This window comes from Anomaloglossus baeobatrachus, unplaced genomic scaffold, assembly GCF_048569485.1.
Source record: "Anomaloglossus baeobatrachus isolate aAnoBae1 unplaced genomic scaffold, aAnoBae1.hap1 Scaffold_3138, whole genome shotgun sequence".
In the NCBI taxonomy this organism is placed as follows: Eukaryota; Metazoa; Chordata; class Amphibia; order Anura; family Aromobatidae; genus Anomaloglossus; species Anomaloglossus baeobatrachus.
This window is the reverse complement of record NW_027442544.1, coordinates 35,206-55,108: the sequence shown is the minus strand read 5'-3', so window position 1 is coordinate 55,108 and position 19,903 is coordinate 35,206. Positions and strand designations below refer to the sequence as shown.

Sequence of the window (19,903 nt, the reverse complement as noted above, 5' to 3'; positions counted from 1 at the left end):
TCGGCCTTTTGGCTAAGATCAAGTGTAGTTTGGGAGGGTACTACCTTGGTTGGTGCTGAAAGGTGCCAGGGTATTGCACAACTGCTGACCTTGAGGGAGTGTGCATCGTAGGATGTCATAGCCTTCTTGTGACGGACAGTTACCTGGGCAACGAGAGGCGGTCGCTTTATTATTTTCAAACTCATCCTTCAAAAAAAAAAAAAAAAAAAATCTGTTCTTATCAGTTTAATATCTGATACGTCCCCTATCTGGGGACCATATATTAAATGGATTTTTAGAACAGGGAGATGGAAAAAGAGCTTGCTCTGTCCACTCCACGCATTGACCTGGTATTGCAGTACCTCCAGGAACGGTGCACCCCTTCTTAACCCAGTTTCCAAAAGCAGAACTCAATTCACCTGATTCATATTAGCCCGATTTAATGAATTGGAAGAAAGCATACGTCTTCATATGCACCTCAATTTGGCCCATTCACTTTTCACACTTCCTCCTTTTGTTTTTTATCTTTCACACTTTTGACTTTCTTTATTCATCCAAATAGCAAACTCATCACCACTCAACCTGACCAACTCGGCTATGTCCCCGTGCTGCAGTTCTCTGTCTTATCTAGATCATTTGCAATTGAATGGAATAGATCCCTTTTGGACAAAGTGGATTCACCTGCTGCTGCAGTGACCACAGGTGTGATAACATCTAGAATTGGCATCTGGTGCGATCTCTCCGCTTCCACTCCAAAGAAAGTTACCTGTTTATTCCTATCATGCATTGGTTTTTGGGGTTTTCTTTGAGTAATGATGATCTCTTTAGTAGTCTGTTGGCGCCCTCTCCTGGAGGAATAGTTTGCTTGCTCTTGGACATTCTAAAAGAGAGGTCATGATAGACATTGAGCTTCTGAGCTCAATTGGGGACAGTCATGGGTGATGAATGTTTGCAACCTACTGCGAAGCCTCATACCGCAATATAAGGAACGTCAAATACTAAGAAAGGGCGGCCTATGAAAGAATTACTACTTTCAATAAGTACACTTAAACGGCTAATTGGGAATAGAAAAACTGTAAAAAGCCCTCTGAGAAAGCCCCCCTCTAACCTTTGATAGTAAGCTTTTCTGTAGTCTGCCTGTTGATGTATTTTCCGTTTGAACTGTGCACAACATGAAGAGACGGAACACTGGCGGCTTGTCACAATGCCCCCCGATGACATCACAATAGCGCTGCTGCCTAGAAAACAAGCTGCGCAGAAGAAGTTGTTCTTTGGGTGGGAGGGTGGGCTAGTGGAAGGAGGGGGCAATCTCTTTTTTTCCCGGGTGGTAGGGGGATGACAGGAGAAGGGAAGCGGGTGGTGAGAAAGGTACAGAGGGCAGGGTTTGGGGGCTGGGAAGGAAAGGGAAAAGATTAGGGTTTGGGGATGATGAAAGGGCTTTCTACGGGTAAGGATGGCAAAGGGTGGCAGTGACGGAAAGTCAGGCAACCTGTCCTGTCCGTCTTTTTGTATCGTGAATTGGAAAGACTGCAAGGGGGAGGGGAGTTGCTTGCGCCCTAAAGGAGGAGTTATTCAGATTCATTGCAGTGGGCGGCGGCTGCAAAACGCACCATTCTTCTTGTTTTGGCTCTGCAAAGCAGCCTTTTCAAGGGTTGGCTTGGGTGACAAAATGTCTTGTGTAGGCGTGGGTTTGTCTCCCTCTCGCTCTCTCTCCCTAAGATGTGTCCGGCATAGGCCAGGGTGCCACTCGAGGCCCAAACCAATTCTGGTTATCGCTTCTCGGCCTTTTGGCTAAGATCAAGTGTAGTATCTGTTCTTATCAGTTTAATATCTGATACGTCCCCTATCTGGGGACCATATATTAAATGGATTTTTAGAACAGGGAGATGGAAAAAGAGCTTGCTCTGTCCACTCCACGCATTGACCTGGTATTGCAGTACCTCCAGGAACGGTGCACCCCTTCTTAACCCAGTTTCCAAAAGCAGAACTCAATTCACCTGATTCATATTAGCCCGATTTAATGAATTGGAAGAAAGCATACGTCTTCATATGCACCTCAATTTGGCCCATTCACTTTTCACACTTCCTCCTTTTGTTTTTTATCTTTCACACTTTTGACTTTCTTTATTCATCCAAATAGCAAACTCATCACCACTCAACCTGACCAACTCGGCTATGTCCCCGTGCTGCAGTTCTCTGTCTTATCTAGATCATTTGCAATTGAATGGAATAGATCCCTTTTGGACAAAGTGGATTCACCTGCTGCTGCAGTGACCACAGGTGTGATAACATCTAGAATTGGCATCTGGTGCGATCTCTCCGCTTCCACTCCAAAGAAAGTTACCTGTTTATTCCTATCATGCATTGGTTTTTGGGGTTTTCTTTGAGTAATGATGATCTCTTTAGTAGTCTGTTGGCGCCCTCTCCTGGAGGAATAGTTTGCTTGCTCTTGGACATTCTAAAAGAGAGGTCATGATAGACATTGAGCTTCTGAGCTCAATTGGGGACAGTCATGGGTGATGAATGTTTGCAACCTACTGCGAAGCCTCATACCGCAATATAAGGAACGTCAAATACTAAGAAAGGGCGGCCTATGAAAGAATTACTACTTTCAATAAGTACACTTAAACGGCTAATTGGGAATAGAAAAACTGTAAAAAGCCCTCTGAGAAAGCCCCCCTCTAACCTTTGATAGTAAGCTTTTCTGTAGTCTGCCTGTTGATGTATTTTCCGTTTGAACTGTGCACAACATGAAGAGACGGAACACTGGCGGCTTGTCACAATGCCCCCCGATGACATCACAATAGCGCTGCTGCCTAGAAAACAAGCTGCGCAGAAGAAGTTGTTCTTTGGGTGGGAGGGTGGGCTAGTGGAAGGAGGGGGCAATCTCTTTTTTTCCCGGGTGGTAGGGGGATGACAGGAGAAGGGAAGCGGGTGGTGAGAAAGGTACAGAGGGCAGGGTTTGGGGGCTGGGAAGGAAAGGGAAAAGATTAGGGTTTGGGGATGATGAAAGGGCTTTCTACGGGTAAGGATGGCAAAGGGTGGCAGTGACGGAAAGTCAGGCAACCTGTCCTGTCCGTCTTTTTGTATCGTGAATTGGAAAGACTGCAAGGGGGAGGGGAGTTGCTTGCGCCCTAAAGGAGGAGTTATTCAGATTCATTGCAGTGGGCGGCGGCTGCAAAACGCACCATTCTTCTTGTTTTGGCTCTGCAAAGCAGCCTTTTCAAGGGTTGGCTTGGGTGACAAAATGTCTTGTGTAGGCGTGGGTTTGTCTCCCTCTCGCTCTCTCTCCCTAAGATGTGTCCGGCATAGGCCAGGGTGCCACTCGAGGCCCAAACCAATTCTGGTTATCGCTTCTCGGCCTTTTGGCTAAGATCAAGTGTAGTATCTGTTCTTATCAGTTTAATATCTGATACGTCCCCTATCTGGGGACCATATATTAAATGGATTTTTAGAACAGGGAGATGGAAAAAGAGCTTGCTCTGTCCACTCCACGCATTGACCTGGTATTGCAGTACCTCCAGGAACGGTGCACCCCTTCTTAACCCAGTTTCCAAAAGCAGAACTCAATTCACCTGATTCATATTAGCCCGATTTAATGAATTGGAAGAAAGCATACGTCTTCATATGCACCTCAATTTGGCCCATTCACTTTTCACACTTCCTCCTTTTGTTTTTTATCTTTCACACTTTTGACTTTCTTTATTCATCCAAATAGCAAACTCATCACCACTCAACCTGACCAACTCGGCTATGTCCCCGTGCTGCAGTTCTCTGTCTTATCTAGATCATTTGCAATTGAATGGAATAGATCCCTTTTGGACAAAGTGGATTCACCTGCTGCTGCAGTGACCACAGGTGTGATAACATCTAGAATTGGCATCTGGTGCGATCTCTCCGCTTCCACTCCAAAGAAAGTTACCTGTTTATTCCTATCATGCATTGGTTTTTGGGGTTTTCTTTGAGTAATGATGATCTCTTTAGTAGTCTGTTGGCGCCCTCTCCTGGAGGAATAGTTTGCTTGCTCTTGGACATTCTAAAAGAGAGGTCATGATAGACATTGAGCTTCTGAGCTCAATTGGGGACAGTCATGGGTGATGAATGTTTGCAACCTACTGCGAAGCCTCATACCGCAATATAAGGAACGTCAAATACTAAGAAAGGGCGGCCTATGAAAGAATTACTACTTTCAATAAGTACACTTAAACGGCTAATTGGGAATAGAAAAACTGTAAAAAGCCCTCTGAGAAAGCCCCCCTCTAACCTTTGATAGTAAGCTTTTCTGTAGTCTGCCTGTTGATGTATTTTCCGTTTGAACTGTGCACAACATGAAGAGACGGAACACTGGCGGCTTGTCACAATGCCCCCCGATGACATCACAATAGCGCTGCTGCCTAGAAAACAAGCTGCGCAGAAGAAGTTGTTCTTTGGGTGGGAGGGTGGGCTAGTGGAAGGAGGGGGCAATCTCTTTTTTTCCCGGGTGGTAGGGGGATGACAGGAGAAGGGAAGCGGGTGGTGAGAAAGGTACAGAGGGCAGGGTTTGGGGGCTGGGAAGGAAAGGGAAAAGATTAGGGTTTGGGGATGATGAAAGGGCTTTCTACGGGTAAGGATGGCAAAGGGTGGCAGTGACGGAAAGTCAGGCAACCTGTCCTGTCCGTCTTTTTGTATCGTGAATTGGAAAGACTGCAAGGGGGAGGGGAGTTGCTTGCGCCCTAAAGGAGGAGTTATTCAGATTCATTGCAGTGGGCGGCGGCTGCAAAACGCACCATTCTTCTTGTTTTGGCTCTGCAAAGCAGCCTTTTCAAGGGTTGGCTTGGGTGACAAAATGTCTTGTGTAGGCGTGGGTTTGTCTCCCTCTCGCTCTCTCTCCCTAAGATGTGTCCGGCATAGGCCAGGGTGCCACTCGAGGCCCAAACCAATTCTGGTTATCGCTTCTCGGCCTTTTGGCTAAGATCAAGTGTAGTATCTGTTCTTATCAGTTTAATATCTGATACGTCCCCTATCTGGGGACCATATATTAAATGGATTTTTAGAACAGGGAGATGGAAAAAGAGCTTGCTCTGTCCACTCCACGCATTGACCTGGTATTGCAGTACCTCCAGGAACGGTGCACCCCTTCTTAACCCAGTTTCCAAAAGCAGAACTCAATTCACCTGATTCATATTAGCCCGATTTAATGAATTGGAAGAAAGCATACGTCTTCATATGCACCTCAATTTGGCCCATTCACTTTTCACACTTCCTCCTTTTGTTTTTTATCTTTCACACTTTTGACTTTCTTTATTCATCCAAATAGCAAACTCATCACCACTCAACCTGACCAACTCGGCTATGTCCCCGTGCTGCAGTTCTCTGTCTTATCTAGATCATTTGCAATTGAATGGAATAGATCCCTTTTGGACAAAGTGGATTCACCTGCTGCTGCAGTGACCACAGGTGTGATAACATCTAGAATTGGCATCTGGTGCGATCTCTCCGCTTCCACTCCAAAGAAAGTTACCTGTTTATTCCTATCATGCATTGGTTTTTGGGGTTTTCTTTGAGTAATGATGATCTCTTTAGTAGTCTGTTGGCGCCCTCTCCTGGAGGAATAGTTTGCTTGCTCTTGGACATTCTAAAAGAGAGGTCATGATAGACATTGAGCTTCTGAGCTCAATTGGGGACAGTCATGGGTGATGAATGTTTGCAACCTACTGCGAAGCCTCATACCGCAATATAAGGAACGTCAAATACTAAGAAAGGGCGGCCTATGAAAGAATTACTACTTTCAATAAGTACACTTAAACGGCTAATTGGGAATAGAAAAACTGTAAAAAGCCCTCTGAGAAAGCCCCCCTCTAACCTTTGATAGTAAGCTTTTCTGTAGTCTGCCTGTTGATGTATTTTCCGTTTGAACTGTGCACAACATGAAGAGACGGAACACTGGCGGCTTGTCACAATGCCCCCCGATGACATCACAATAGCGCTGCTGCCTAGAAAACAAGCTGCGCAGAAGAAGTTGTTCTTTGGGTGGGAGGGTGGGCTAGTGGAAGGAGGGGGCAATCTCTTTTTTTCCCGGGTGGTAGGGGGATGACAGGAGAAGGGAAGCGGGTGGTGAGAAAGGTACAGAGGGCAGGGTTTGGGGGCTGGGAAGGAAAGGGAAAAGATTAGGGTTTGGGGATGATGAAAGGGCTTTCTACGGGTAAGGATGGCAAAGGGTGGCAGTGACGGAAAGTCAGGCAACCTGTCCTGTCCGTCTTTTTGTATCGTGAATTGGAAAGACTGCAAGGGGGAGGGGAGTTGCTTGCGCCCTAAAGGAGGAGTTATTCAGATTCATTGCAGTGGGCGGCGGCTGCAAAACGCACCATTCTTCTTGTTTTGGCTCTGCAAAGCAGCCTTTTCAAGGGTTGGCTTGGGTGACAAAATGTCTTGTGTAGGCGTGGGTTTGTCTCCCTCTCGCTCTCTCTCCCTAAGATGTGTCCGGCATAGGCCAGGGTGCCACTCGAGGCCCAAACCAATTCTGGTTATCGCTTCTCGGCCTTTTGGCTAAGATCAAGTGTAGTATCTGTTCTTATCAGTTTAATATCTGATACGTCCCCTATCTGGGGACCATATATTAAATGGATTTTTAGAACAGGGAGATGGAAAAAGAGCTTGCTCTGTCCACTCCACGCATTGACCTGGTATTGCAGTACCTCCAGGAACGGTGCACCCCTTCTTAACCCAGTTTCCAAAAGCAGAACTCAATTCACCTGATTCATATTAGCCCGATTTAATGAATTGGAAGAAAGCATACGTCTTCATATGCACCTCAATTTGGCCCATTCACTTTTCACACTTCCTCCTTTTGTTTTTTATCTTTCACACTTTTGACTTTCTTTATTCATCCAAATAGCAAACTCATCACCACTCAACCTGACCAACTCGGCTATGTCCCCGTGCTGCAGTTCTCTGTCTTATCTAGATCATTTGCAATTGAATGGAATAGATCCCTTTTGGACAAAGTGGATTCACCTGCTGCTGCAGTGACCACAGGTGTGATAACATCTAGAATTGGCATCTGGTGCGATCTCTCCGCTTCCACTCCAAAGAAAGTTACCTGTTTATTCCTATCATGCATTGGTTTTTGGGGTTTTCTTTGAGTAATGATGATCTCTTTAGTAGTCTGTTGGCGCCCTCTCCTGGAGGAATAGTTTGCTTGCTCTTGGACATTCTAAAAGAGAGGTCATGATAGACATTGAGCTTCTGAGCTCAATTGGGGACAGTCATGGGTGATGAATGTTTGCAACCTACTGCGAAGCCTCATACCGCAATATAAGGAACGTCAAATACTAAGAAAGGGCGGCCTATGAAAGAATTACTACTTTCAATAAGTACACTTAAACGGCTAATTGGGAATAGAAAAACTGTAAAAAGCCCTCTGAGAAAGCCCCCCTCTAACCTTTGATAGTAAGCTTTTCTGTAGTCTGCCTGTTGATGTATTTTCCGTTTGAACTGTGCACAACATGAAGAGACGGAACACTGGCGGCTTGTCACAATGCCCCCCGATGACATCACAATAGCGCTGCTGCCTAGAAAACAAGCTGCGCAGAAGAAGTTGTTCTTTGGGTGGGAGGGTGGGCTAGTGGAAGGAGGGGGCAATCTCTTTTTTTCCCGGGTGGTAGGGGGATGACAGGAGAAGGGAAGCGGGTGGTGAGAAAGGTACAGAGGGCAGGGTTTGGGGGCTGGGAAGGAAAGGGAAAAGATTAGGGTTTGGGGATGATGAAAGGGCTTTCTACGGGTAAGGATGGCAAAGGGTGGCAGTGACGGAAAGTCAGGCAACCTGTCCTGTCCGTCTTTTTGTATCGTGAATTGGAAAGACTGCAAGGGGGAGGGGAGTTGCTTGCGCCCTAAAGGAGGAGTTATTCAGATTCATTGCAGTGGGCGGCGGCTGCAAAACGCACCATTCTTCTTGTTTTGGCTCTGCAAAGCAGCCTTTTCAAGGGTTGGCTTGGGTGACAAAATGTCTTGTGTAGGCGTGGGTTTGTCTCCCTCTCGCTCTCTCTCCCTAAGATGTGTCCGGCATAGGCCAGGGTGCCACTCGAGGCCCAAACCAATTCTGGTTATCGCTTCTCGGCCTTTTGGCTAAGATCAAGTGTAGTATCTGTTCTTATCAGTTTAATATCTGATACGTCCCCTATCTGGGGACCATATATTAAATGGATTTTTAGAACAGGGAGATGGAAAAAGAGCTTGCTCTGTCCACTCCACGCATTGACCTGGTATTGCAGTACCTCCAGGAACGGTGCACCCCTTCTTAACCCAGTTTCCAAAAGCAGAACTCAATTCACCTGATTCATATTAGCCCGATTTAATGAATTGGAAGAAAGCATACGTCTTCATATGCACCTCAATTTGGCCCATTCACTTTTCACACTTCCTCCTTTTGTTTTTTATCTTTCACACTTTTGACTTTCTTTATTCATCCAAATAGCAAACTCATCACCACTCAACCTGACCAACTCGGCTATGTCCCCGTGCTGCAGTTCTCTGTCTTATCTAGATCATTTGCAATTGAATGGAATAGATCCCTTTTGGACAAAGTGGATTCACCTGCTGCTGCAGTGACCACAGGTGTGATAACATCTAGAATTGGCATCTGGTGCGATCTCTCCGCTTCCACTCCAAAGAAAGTTACCTGTTTATTCCTATCATGCATTGGTTTTTGGGGTTTTCTTTGAGTAATGATGATCTCTTTAGTAGTCTGTTGGCGCCCTCTCCTGGAGGAATAGTTTGCTTGCTCTTGGACATTCTAAAAGAGAGGTCATGATAGACATTGAGCTTCTGAGCTCAATTGGGGACAGTCATGGGTGATGAATGTTTGCAACCTACTGCGAAGCCTCATACCGCAATATAAGGAACGTCAAATACTAAGAAAGGGCGGCCTATGAAAGAATTACTACTTTCAATAAGTACACTTAAACGGCTAATTGGGAATAGAAAAACTGTAAAAAGCCCTCTGAGAAAGCCCCCCTCTAACCTTTGATAGTAAGCTTTTCTGTAGTCTGCCTGTTGATGTATTTTCCGTTTGAACTGTGCACAACATGAAGAGACGGAACACTGGCGGCTTGTCACAATGCCCCCCGATGACATCACAATAGCGCTGCTGCCTAGAAAACAAGCTGCGCAGAAGAAGTTGTTCTTTGGGTGGGAGGGTGGGCTAGTGGAAGGAGGGGGCAATCTCTTTTTTTCCCGGGTGGTAGGGGGATGACAGGAGAAGGGAAGCGGGTGGTGAGAAAGGTACAGAGGGCAGGGTTTGGGGGCTGGGAAGGAAAGGGAAAAGATTAGGGTTTGGGGATGATGAAAGGGCTTTCTACGGGTAAGGATGGCAAAGGGTGGCAGTGACGGAAAGTCAGGCAACCTGTCCTGTCCGTCTTTTTGTATCGTGAATTGGAAAGACTGCAAGGGGGAGGGGAGTTGCTTGCGCCCTAAAGGAGGAGTTATTCAGATTCATTGCAGTGGGCGGCGGCTGCAAAACGCACCATTCTTCTTGTTTTGGCTCTGCAAAGCAGCCTTTTCAAGGGTTGGCTTGGGTGACAAAATGTCTTGTGTAGGCGTGGGTTTGTCTCCCTCTCGCTCTCTCTCCCTAAGATGTGTCCGGCATAGGCCAGGGTGCCACTCGAGGCCCAAACCAATTCTGGTTATCGCTTCTCGGCCTTTTGGCTAAGATCAAGTGTAGTATCTGTTCTTATCAGTTTAATATCTGATACGTCCCCTATCTGGGGACCATATATTAAATGGATTTTTAGAACAGGGAGATGGAAAAAGAGCTTGCTCTGTCCACTCCACGCATTGACCTGGTATTGCAGTACCTCCAGGAACGGTGCACCCCTTCTTAACCCAGTTTCCAAAAGCAGAACTCAATTCACCTGATTCATATTAGCCCGATTTAATGAATTGGAAGAAAGCATACGTCTTCATATGCACCTCAATTTGGCCCATTCACTTTTCACACTTCCTCCTTTTGTTTTTTATCTTTCACACTTTTGACTTTCTTTATTCATCCAAATAGCAAACTCATCACCACTCAACCTGACCAACTCGGCTATGTCCCCGTGCTGCAGTTCTCTGTCTTATCTAGATCATTTGCAATTGAATGGAATAGATCCCTTTTGGACAAAGTGGATTCACCTGCTGCTGCAGTGACCACAGGTGTGATAACATCTAGAATTGGCATCTGGTGCGATCTCTCCGCTTCCACTCCAAAGAAAGTTACCTGTTTATTCCTATCATGCATTGGTTTTTGGGGTTTTCTTTGAGTAATGATGATCTCTTTAGTAGTCTGTTGGCGCCCTCTCCTGGAGGAATAGTTTGCTTGCTCTTGGACATTCTAAAAGAGAGGTCATGATAGACATTGAGCTTCTGAGCTCAATTGGGGACAGTCATGGGTGATGAATGTTTGCAACCTACTGCGAAGCCTCATACCGCAATATAAGGAACGTCAAATACTAAGAAAGGGCGGCCTATGAAAGAATTACTACTTTCAATAAGTACACTTAAACGGCTAATTGGGAATAGAAAAACTGTAAAAAGCCCTCTGAGAAAGCCCCCCTCTAACCTTTGATAGTAAGCTTTTCTGTAGTCTGCCTGTTGATGTATTTTCCGTTTGAACTGTGCACAACATGAAGAGACGGAACACTGGCGGCTTGTCACAATGCCCCCCGATGACATCACAATAGCGCTGCTGCCTAGAAAACAAGCTGCGCAGAAGAAGTTGTTCTTTGGGTGGGAGGGTGGGCTAGTGGAAGGAGGGGGCAATCTCTTTTTTTCCCGGGTGGTAGGGGGATGACAGGAGAAGGGAAGCGGGTGGTGAGAAAGGTACAGAGGGCAGGGTTTGGGGGCTGGGAAGGAAAGGGAAAAGATTAGGGTTTGGGGATGATGAAAGGGCTTTCTACGGGTAAGGATGGCAAAGGGTGGCAGTGACGGAAAGTCAGGCAACCTGTCCTGTCCGTCTTTTTGTATCGTGAATTGGAAAGACTGCAAGGGGGAGGGGAGTTGCTTGCGCCCTAAAGGAGGAGTTATTCAGATTCATTGCAGTGGGCGGCGGCTGCAAAACGCACCATTCTTCTTGTTTTGGCTCTGCAAAGCAGCCTTTTCAAGGGTTGGCTTGGGTGACAAAATGTCTTGTGTAGGCGTGGGTTTGTCTCCCTCTCGCTCTCTCTCCCTAAGATGTGTCCGGCATAGGCCAGGGTGCCACTCGAGGCCCAAACCAATTCTGGTTATCGCTTCTCGGCCTTTTGGCTAAGATCAAGTGTAGTATCTGTTCTTATCAGTTTAATATCTGATACGTCCCCTATCTGGGGACCATATATTAAATGGATTTTTAGAACAGGGAGATGGAAAAAGAGCTTGCTCTGTCCACTCCACGCATTGACCTGGTATTGCAGTACCTCCAGGAACGGTGCACCCCTTCTTAACCCAGTTTCCAAAAGCAGAACTCAATTCACCTGATTCATATTAGCCCGATTTAATGAATTGGAAGAAAGCATACGTCTTCATATGCACCTCAATTTGGCCCATTCACTTTTCACACTTCCTCCTTTTGTTTTTTATCTTTCACACTTTTGACTTTCTTTATTCATCCAAATAGCAAACTCATCACCACTCAACCTGACCAACTCGGCTATGTCCCCGTGCTGCAGTTCTCTGTCTTATCTAGATCATTTGCAATTGAATGGAATAGATCCCTTTTGGACAAAGTGGATTCACCTGCTGCTGCAGTGACCACAGGTGTGATAACATCTAGAATTGGCATCTGGTGCGATCTCTCCGCTTCCACTCCAAAGAAAGTTACCTGTTTATTCCTATCATGCATTGGTTTTTGGGGTTTTCTTTGAGTAATGATGATCTCTTTAGTAGTCTGTTGGCGCCCTCTCCTGGAGGAATAGTTTGCTTGCTCTTGGACATTCTAAAAGAGAGGTCATGATAGACATTGAGCTTCTGAGCTCAATTGGGGACAGTCATGGGTGATGAATGTTTGCAACCTACTGCGAAGCCTCATACCGCAATATAAGGAACGTCAAATACTAAGAAAGGGCGGCCTATGAAAGAATTACTACTTTCAATAAGTACACTTAAACGGCTAATTGGGAATAGAAAAACTGTAAAAAGCCCTCTGAGAAAGCCCCCCTCTAACCTTTGATAGTAAGCTTTTCTGTAGTCTGCCTGTTGATGTATTTTCCGTTTGAACTGTGCACAACATGAAGAGACGGAACACTGGCGGCTTGTCACAATGCCCCCCGATGACATCACAATAGCGCTGCTGCCTAGAAAACAAGCTGCGCAGAAGAAGTTGTTCTTTGGGTGGGAGGGTGGGCTAGTGGAAGGAGGGGGCAATCTCTTTTTTTCCCGGGTGGTAGGGGGATGACAGGAGAAGGGAAGCGGGTGGTGAGAAAGGTACAGAGGGCAGGGTTTGGGGGCTGGGAAGGAAAGGGAAAAGATTAGGGTTTGGGGATGATGAAAGGGCTTTCTACGGGTAAGGATGGCAAAGGGTGGCAGTGACGGAAAGTCAGGCAACCTGTCCTGTCCGTCTTTTTGTATCGTGAATTGGAAAGACTGCAAGGGGGAGGGGAGTTGCTTGCGCCCTAAAGGAGGAGTTATTCAGATTCATTGCAGTGGGCGGCGGCTGCAAAACGCACCATTCTTCTTGTTTTGGCTCTGCAAAGCAGCCTTTTCAAGGGTTGGCTTGGGTGACAAAATGTCTTGTGTAGGCGTGGGTTTGTCTCCCTCTCGCTCTCTCTCCCTAAGATGTGTCCGGCATAGGCCAGGGTGCCACTCGAGGCCCAAACCAATTCTGGTTATCGCTTCTCGGCCTTTTGGCTAAGATCAAGTGTAGTATCGTTCGAAAAGGTGGTTTAAGGCTCCGGCCACCTTAGTACAATGATGCAATGCACACTGGAAGGTTGCGCTTGTTAGTACTTTGGGAGGATAGTATATCCATCTAGAGGAAACCATGGCCCTACCAGGATCGAGGCTATTAGACTGAGTAAGTGTGGGGGCTATGGTGCAATGTGCCCCAGGATTGACGACCCTGGAGTGAGTCTGAGCTTGCTGGCTTGGGACCCCGGCGAGCCTTGGGCTCTGTAGCACACCGTACCTTGCCCTTTCATACTTTCTGAGCATATTGCTCTATCCCGGCCTTCTGGCTAGGAAGGGAAATTTTTATAATCATGGTCGGAGGTCCGTTCAGCTTTGGGCTGAGAAACCAACACCCGGTTGGAGGTCCGGGTCAGCTTTGGCTGAGAAACCAACACCCGGTTGGAGGTCCGGGTCAGCTTCGGCTGAGAAACCAACACCCGGTAGGAGGTCCGGGTCAGCTTCGGCTGAGAAACCAACACCCGGTTGGAGGTCCGGGTCAGCTTCGGCTGAGAAACCAACACCCGGTTGGAGGTCCGGTTAGCCTTGGGCTGAGAAACCAACACCGGTTGACGGTCCGGGCAGTTTCGGCTGCGAAACCAACAACTAGTAGCTCTCTACTCCACTTGGGTAAGATGCCTGGGTGGACGCTGGGAGCAACGACAAGGCTCAACCAGGCTTCGGCTTGGGGGAGCACCGAAGATCCCTGACCCTTGCTGTGGCCTTCTGGCTCGGAGGGACGGGGTTGATTTTTGGGGACCCTCTCCTCACGGAGGGGTCCACACGAATCCTAGCCTTTGCACTGTTTTTGGTGTGACTTCGGTCATGCATTTTTTGCGGTGCTTTGGAAAGCTTCATTAAATCAAAAATCTGTTCTTATCAGTTTAATATCTGATACGTCCCCTATCTGGGGACCATATATTAAATGGATTTTTAGAACAGGGAGATGGAAAAAGAGCTTGCTCTGTCCACTCCACGCATTGACCTGGTATTGCAGTACCTCCAGGAACGGTGCACCCCTTCTTAACCCAGTTTCCAAAAGCAGAACTCAATTCACCTGATTCATATTAGCCCGATTTAATGAATTGGAAGAAAGCATACGTCTTCATATGCACCTCAATTTGGCCCATTCACTTTTCACACTTCCTCCTTTTGTTTTTTATCTTTCACACTTTTGACTTTCTTTATTCATCCAAATAGCAAACTCATCACCACTCAACCTGACCAACTCGGCTATGTCCCCGTGCTGCAGTTCTCTGTCTTATCTAGATCATTTGCAATTGAATGGAATAGATCCCTTTTGGACAAAGTGGAATTCACCTGCTGCTGCAGTGACCACAGGTGTGATAACATCTAGAATTGGCATCTGGTGCGATCTCTCCGCTTCCACTCCAAAGAAAGTTACCTGTTTATTCCTATCATGCATTGGTTTTGGGGTTTTCTTTGAGTAATGATGATCTCTTTAGTAGTCTGTTGGCGCCCTCTCCTGGAGGAATAGTTTGCTTGCTCTTGGACATTCTAAAAGAGAGGTCATGATAGACATTGAGCTTCTGAGCTCAATTGGGGACAGTCATGGGTGATGAATGTTTGCAACCTACTGCGAAGCCTCATACCGCAATATAAGGAACGTCAAATACTAAGAAAGGGCGGCCTATGAAAAGAATTACTACTTTCAATAAGTACACTTAAACGGCTAATTGGGAATAGAAAAACTGTAAAAGCCCTCTGAGAAAGCCCCCCTCTAACCTTTGATAGTAAGCTTTTCTGTAGTCTGCCTGTTGATGTATTTTCCGTTTGAACTGTGCACAACATGAAGAGACGGAACACTGGCGGCTTGTCACAATGCCCCCCGATGACATCACAATAGCGCTGCTGCCTAGAAAACAAGCTGCGCAGAAGAAGTTGTTCTTTGGGTGGGAGGGTGGGCTAGTGGAAGGAGGGGGCAATCTCTTTTTTTCCCGGGTGGTAGGGGGATGACAGGAGAAGGGAAGCGGGTGGTGAGAAAGGTACAGAGGGCAGGGTTTGGGGGCTGGGAAGGAAAGGGAAAAGATTAGGGTTTGGGGATGATGAAAGGGCTTTCTACGGGTAAGGATGGCAAAGGGTGGCGGTGACGGAAAGTCAGGCAACCTGTCCTGTCCGTCTTTTTGTATCGTGAATTGGAAAGACTGCAAGGGGGAGGGGAGTTGCTTGCGCCCTAAAGGAGGAGTTATTCAGATTCATTGCAGTGGGCGGCGGCTGCAAAACGCACCATTCTTCTTGTTTTGGCTCTGCAAAGCAGCCTTTTCAAGGGTTGGCTTGGGTGACAAAATGTCTTGTGTAGGCGTGGGTTTGTCTCCCTCTCGCTCTCTCTCCCTAAGATGTGTCCGGCATAGGCCAGGGTGCCACTCGAGGCCCAAACCAATTCTGGTTATCGCTTCTCGGCCTTTTGGCTAAGATCAAGTGTAGTATCTGTTCTTATCAGTTTAATATCTGATACGTCCCCTATCTGGGGACCATATATTAAATGGATTTTTAGAACAGGGAGATGGAAAAAGAGCTTGCTCTGTCCACTCCACGCATTGACCTGGTATTGCAGTACCTCCAGGAACGGTGCACCCCTTCTTAACCCAGTTTCCAAAAGCAGAACTCAATTCACCTGATTCATATTAGCCCGATTTAATGAATTGGAAGAAAGCATACGTCTTCATATGCACCTCAATTTGGCCCATTCACTTTTCACACTTCCTCCTTTTGTTTTTTATCTTTCACACTTTTGACTTTCTTTATTCATCCAAATAGCAAACTCATCACCACTCAACCTGACCAACTCGGCTATGTCCCCGTGCTGCAGTTCTCTGTCTTATCTAGATCATTTGCAATTGAATGGAATAGATCCCTTTTGGACAAAGTGGATTCACCTGCTGCTGCAGTGACCACAGGTGTGATAACATCTAGAATTGGCATCTGGTGCGATCTCTCCGCTTCCACTCCAAAGAAAGTTACCTGTTTATTCCTATCATGCATAGGTTTTTGGGGTTTTCTTTGAGTAATGATGATCTCTTTAGTAGTCTGTTGGCGCCCTCTCCTGGAGGAATAGTTTGCTTGCTCTTGGACATTCTAAAAGAGAGGTCATGATAGACATTGAGCTTCTGAGCTCAATTGGGGACAGTCATGGGTGATGAATGTTTGCAACCTACTGCGAAGCCTCATACCGCAATATAAGGAACGTCAAATACTAAGAAAGGGCGGCCTATGAAAGAATTACTACTTTCAATAAGTACACTTAAACGGCTAATTGGGAATAGAAAAACTGTAAAAAGCCCTCTGAGAAAGCCCCCCTCTAACCTTTGATAGTAAGCTTTTCTGTAGTCTGCCTGTTGATGTATTTTCCGTTTGAACTGTGCACAACATGAAGAGACGGAACACTGGCGGCTTGTCACAATGCCCCCCGATGACATCACAATAGCGCTGCTGCCTAGAAAACAAGCTGCGCAGAAGAAGTTGTTCTTTGGGTGGGAGGGTGGGCTAGTGGAAGGAGGGGGCAATCTCTTTTTTTCCCGGGTGGTAGGGGGATGACAGGAGAAGGGAAGCGGGTGGTGAGAAAGGTACAGAGGGCAGGGTTTGGGGGCTGGGAAGGAAAGGGAAAAGATTAGGGTTTGGGGATGATGAAAGGGCTTTCTACGGGTAAGGATGGCAAAGGGTGGCAGTGACGGAAAGTCAGGCAACCTGTCCTGTCCGTCTTTTTGTATCGTGAATTGGAAAGACTGCAAGGGGGAGGGGAGTTGCTTGCGCCCTAAAGGAGGAGTTATTCAGATTCATTGCAGTGGGCGGCGGCTGCAAAACGCACCATTCTTCTTGTTTTGGCTCTGCAAAGCAGCCTTTTCAAGGGTTGGCTTGGGTGACAAAATGTCTTGTGTAGGCGTGGGTTTGTCTCCCTCTCGCTCTCTCTCCCTAAGATGTGTCCGGCATAGGCCAGGGTGCCACTCGAGGCCCAAACCAATTCTGGTTATCGCTTCTCGGCCTTTTGGCTAAGATCAAGTGTAGTATCTGTTCTTATCAGTTTAATATCTGATACGTCCCCTATCTGGGGACCATATATTAAATGGATTTTTAGAACAGGGAGATGGAAAAAGAGCTTGCTCTGTCCACTCCACGCATTGACCTGGTATTGCAGTACCTCCAGGAACGGTGCACCCCTTCTTAACCCAGTTTCCAAAAGCAGAACTCAATTCACCTGATTCATATTAGCCCGATTTAATGAATTGGAAGAAAGCATACGTCTTCATATGCACCTCAATTTGGCCCATTCACTTTTCACACTTCCTCCTTTTGTTTTTTATCTTTCACACTTTTGACTTTCTTTATTCATCCAAATAGCAAACTCATCACCACTCAACCTGACCAACTCGGCTATGTCCCCGTGCTGCAGTTCTCTGTCTTATCTAGATCATTTGCAATTGAATGGAATAGATCCCTTTTGGACAAAGTGGATTCACCTGCTGCTGCAGTGACCACAGGTGTGATAACATCTAGAATTGGCATCTGGTGCGATCTCTCCGCTTCCACTCCAAAGAAAGTTACCTGTTTATTCCTATCATGCATTGGTTTTTGGGGTTTTCTTTGAGTAATGATGATCTCTTTAGTAGTCTGTTGGCGCCCTCTCCTGGAGGAATAGTTTGCTTGCTCTTGGACATTCTAAAAGAGAGGTCATGATAGACATTGAGCTTCTGAGCTCAATTGGGGACAGTCATGGGTGATGAATGTTTGCAACCTACTGCGAAGCCTCATACCGCAATATAAGGAACGTCAAATACTAAGAAAGGGCGGCCTATGAAAGAATTACTACTTTCAATAAGTACACTTAAACGGCTAATTGGGAATAGAAAAACTGTAAAAAGCCCTCTGAGAAAGCCCCCCTCTAACCTTTGATAGTAAGCTTTTCTGTAGTCTGCCTGTTGATGTATTTTCCGTTTGAACTGTGCACAACATGAAGAGACGGAACACTGGCGGCTTGTCACAATGCCCCCCGATGACATCACAATAGCGCTGCTGCCTAGAAAACAAGCTGCGCAGAAGAAGTTGTTCTTTGGGTGGGAGGGTGGGCTAGTGGAAGGAGGGGGCAATCTCTTTTTTTCCCGGGTGGTAGGGGGATGACAGGAGAAGGGAAGCGGGTGGTGAGAAAGGTACAGAGGGCAGGGTTTGGGGGCTGGGAAGGAAAGGGAAAAGATTAGGGTTTGGGGATGATGAAAGGGCTTTCTACGGGTAAGGATGGCAAAGGGTGGCAGTGACGGAAAGTCAGGCAACCTGTCCTGTCCGTCTTTTTGTATCGTGAATTGGAAAGACTGCAAGGGGGAGGGGAGTTGCTTGCGCCCTAAAGGAGGAGTTATTCAGATTCATTGCAGTGGGCGGCGGCTGCAAAACGCACCATTCTTCTTGTTTTGGCTCTGCAAAGCAGCCTTTTCAAGGGTTGGCTTGGGTGACAAAATGTCTTGTGTAGGCGTGGGTTTGTCTCCCTCTCGCTCTCTCTCCCTAAGATGTGTCCGGCATAGGCCAGGGTGCCACTCGAGGCCCAAACCAATTCTGGTTATCGCTTCTCGGCCTTTTGGCTAAGATCAAGTGTAGTATCTGTTCTTATCAGTTTAATATCTGATACGTCCCCTATCTGGGGACCATATATTAAATGGATTTTTAGAACAGGGAGATGGAAAAAGAGCTTGCTCTGTCCACTCCACGCATTGACCTGGTATTGCAGTACCTCCAGGAACGGTGCACCCCTTCTTAACCCAGTTTCCAAAAGCAGAACTCAATTCACCTGATTCATATTAGCCCGATTTAATGAATTGGAAGAAAGCATACGTCTTCATATGCACCTCAATTTGGCCCATTCACTTTTCACACTTCCTCCTTTTGTTTTTTATCTTTCACACTTTTGACTTTCTTTATTCATCCAAATAGCAAACTCATCACCACTCAACCTGACCAACTCGGCTATGTCCCCGTGCTGCAGTTCTCTGTCTTATCTAGATCATTTGCAATTGAATGGAATAGATCCCTTTTGGACAAAGTGGATTCACCTGCTGCTGCAGTGACCACAGGTGTGATAACATCTAGAATTGGCATCTGGTGCGATCTCTCCGCTTCCACTCCAAAGAAAGTTACCTGTTTATTCCTATCATGCATTGGTTTTTGGGGTTTTCTTTGAGTAATGATGATCTCTTTAGTAGTCTGTTGGCGCCCTCTCCTGGAGGAATAGTTTGCTTGCTCTTGGACATTCTAAAAGAGAGGTCATGATAGACATTGAGCTTCTGAGCTCAATTGGGGACAGTCATGGGTGATGAATGTTTGCAACCTACTGCGAAGCCTCATACCGCAATATAAGGAACGTCAAATACTAAGAAAGGGCGGCCTATGAAAGAATTACTACTTTCAATAAGTACACTTAAACGGCTAATTGGGAATAGAAAAACTGTAAAAAGCCCTCTGAGAAAGCCCCCCTCTAACCTTTGATAGTAAGCTTTTCTGTAGTCTGCCTGTTGATGTATTTTCCGTTTGAACTGTGCACAACATGAAGAGACGGAACACTGGCGGCTTGTCACAATGCCCCCCGATGACATCACAATAGCGCTGCTGCCTAGAAAACAAGCTGCGCAGAAGAAGTTGTTCTTTGGGTGGGAGGGTGGGCTAGTGGAAGGAGGGGGCAATCTCTTTTTTTCCCGGGTGGTAGGGGGATGACAGGAGAAGGGAAGCGGGTGGTGAGAAAGGTACAGAGGGCAGGGTTTGGGGGCTGGGAAGGAAAGGGAAAAGATTAGGGTTTGGGGATGATGAAAGGGCTTTCTACGGGTAAGGATGGCAAAGGGTGGCAGTGACGGAAAGTCAGGCAACCTGTCCTGTCCGTCTTTTTGTATCGTGAATTGGAAAGACTGCAAGGGGGAGGGGAGTTGCTTGCGCCCTAAAGGAGGAGTTATTCAGATTCATTGCAGTGGGCGGCGGCTGCAAAACGCACCATTCTTCTTGTTTTGGCTCTGCAAAGCAGCCTTTTCAAGGGTTGGCTTGGGTGACAAAATGTCTTGTG

The 19,903-nt window shown here is 46.6% G+C and overlaps 12 non-coding genes and 1 pseudogene across 12 annotated transcripts; all 13 read left to right on the top strand.

Moving 5' to 3' along the window:
- The first annotated feature begins 168 nt into the window (after positions 1–168).
- Positions 169–363, top strand: LOC142269133 (U2 spliceosomal RNA). The gene has a single exon (XR_012734682.1). It is a non-coding gene; the product is annotated as a U2 spliceosomal RNA (small nuclear RNA).
- Positions 364–1,750: 1,387 nt separating this feature from the next.
- Positions 1,751–1,941, top strand: LOC142269166 (U2 spliceosomal RNA). Its single transcript, XR_012734709.1, has one exon. It is a non-coding gene; the product is annotated as a U2 spliceosomal RNA (small nuclear RNA).
- Positions 1,942–3,328: 1,387 nt separating this feature from the next.
- LOC142269165 (U2 spliceosomal RNA) lies at positions 3,329–3,519 on the top strand. Its single transcript, XR_012734708.1, has one exon. It is a non-coding gene; the product is annotated as a U2 spliceosomal RNA (small nuclear RNA).
- A 1,387-nt stretch (positions 3,520–4,906) lies between these two features.
- Positions 4,907–5,097, top strand: LOC142269164 (U2 spliceosomal RNA). Its single transcript, XR_012734707.1, has one exon. It is a non-coding gene; the product is annotated as a U2 spliceosomal RNA (small nuclear RNA).
- Positions 5,098–6,484: 1,387 nt separating this feature from the next.
- Positions 6,485–6,675, top strand: LOC142269163 (U2 spliceosomal RNA). Its single transcript, XR_012734706.1, has one exon. It is a non-coding gene; the product is annotated as a U2 spliceosomal RNA (small nuclear RNA).
- Positions 6,676–8,062: 1,387 nt separating this feature from the next.
- LOC142269162 (U2 spliceosomal RNA) lies at positions 8,063–8,253 on the top strand. Its single transcript, XR_012734705.1, has one exon. It is a non-coding gene; the product is annotated as a U2 spliceosomal RNA (small nuclear RNA).
- Positions 8,254–9,640: 1,387 nt separating this feature from the next.
- Positions 9,641–9,831, top strand: LOC142269161 (U2 spliceosomal RNA). The gene has a single exon (XR_012734704.1). It is a non-coding gene; the product is annotated as a U2 spliceosomal RNA (small nuclear RNA).
- A 1,387-nt stretch (positions 9,832–11,218) lies between these two features.
- On the top strand, positions 11,219–11,409 carry LOC142269158 (U2 spliceosomal RNA). The gene has a single exon (XR_012734702.1). It is a non-coding gene; the product is annotated as a U2 spliceosomal RNA (small nuclear RNA).
- Positions 11,410–12,796: 1,387 nt separating this feature from the next.
- On the top strand, positions 12,797–12,938 carry LOC142269136 (U2 spliceosomal RNA; annotated as a pseudogene).
- Positions 12,939–13,681: 743 nt separating this feature from the next.
- On the top strand, positions 13,682–13,874 carry LOC142269129 (U2 spliceosomal RNA). The gene has a single exon (XR_012734678.1). It is a non-coding gene; the product is annotated as a U2 spliceosomal RNA (small nuclear RNA).
- Positions 13,875–15,261: 1,387 nt separating this feature from the next.
- Positions 15,262–15,452, top strand: LOC142269157 (U2 spliceosomal RNA). Its single transcript, XR_012734701.1, has one exon. It is a non-coding gene; the product is annotated as a U2 spliceosomal RNA (small nuclear RNA).
- Positions 15,453–16,839: 1,387 nt separating this feature from the next.
- LOC142269156 (U2 spliceosomal RNA) lies at positions 16,840–17,030 on the top strand. Its single transcript, XR_012734700.1, has one exon. It is a non-coding gene; the product is annotated as a U2 spliceosomal RNA (small nuclear RNA).
- A 1,387-nt stretch (positions 17,031–18,417) lies between these two features.
- Positions 18,418–18,608, top strand: LOC142269155 (U2 spliceosomal RNA). The gene has a single exon (XR_012734699.1). It is a non-coding gene; the product is annotated as a U2 spliceosomal RNA (small nuclear RNA).
- The last annotated feature ends 1,295 nt before the right edge of the window (positions 18,609–19,903 follow it).